Genomic DNA, 656 nt, shown 5'->3' on the forward strand with positions numbered 1-656 from the left:
GACACCTGAATCTTTCAGAGAAAAAGAATTTATTGCCCTCTTAGCAGGAGAAACGAACTTCTTCCTGCCTCATAGGCGCTGTTAGGATTCAGAGGAGGAAGTTGACACTGACCAGACAGAATCCTGTATTTGAATGGAATTTATGCATCATGTATGAGGTGTATGAATATGCAACAGGCTGTTGCTTTTGAGGGTTAATCCTCTGTTAACGGGTGCCCTTTTTCGGGCTCGTGCTGCCCAGAAAAAGGTACCCGGACTATCTGTAACTCTTTGTCCTTATTGTCTCATATTGTCCTAATTCAAATTGTCCAAACTATTATTACTCTAATTATATTACTATATATTTATAACCATTTTATTACTATTAAACTTTTAAAATTTTAAAAACAAGTGATTGACGTTTTTCACAAAAACTAAGTAGAGGGAGCTCCCTCCTGCGCCTTTGACATCTACAGTGACCGCGATCTCAGCCTGTGTTTTGAACTTGTCTCCATTACCAAAAGCTCTTGTGAGGTGCAAGGGACGCCTCTGCGCTGGCTGGAAGGCAAAGCGCCGGCGAGGAGCCGCTGGAGGTCACCGAGCTCCCTCCATCCCTCTGAGGGGTCCCATGAGCGCCGCTACAGCGGCTGCCGAGGCCACCATCAGGGCCGGGCCGG

General features: G+C 46.0%; 1 long non-coding RNA gene across 1 annotated transcript in view; it reads right to left on the reverse strand.

Moving 5' to 3' along the window:
- Positions 1-650, reverse strand: part of LOC115948721 — an 11694-nt gene extending 11044 nt beyond the window's left edge. The window contains exon 1 of the long non-coding RNA XR_004082510.1: positions 498-650. This is a non-coding gene — a long non-coding RNA (uncharacterized LOC115948721). The remainder of the gene's footprint in view (positions 1-497) is intronic.
- Positions 651-656: the final 6 nt, after the last annotated feature.

This window comes from Geospiza fortis, unplaced genomic scaffold, assembly GCF_000277835.1.
Source record: "Geospiza fortis unplaced genomic scaffold, GeoFor_1.0 scaffold196, whole genome shotgun sequence".
Classification (NCBI taxonomy): Eukaryota; Metazoa; Chordata; class Aves; order Passeriformes; family Thraupidae; genus Geospiza; species Geospiza fortis.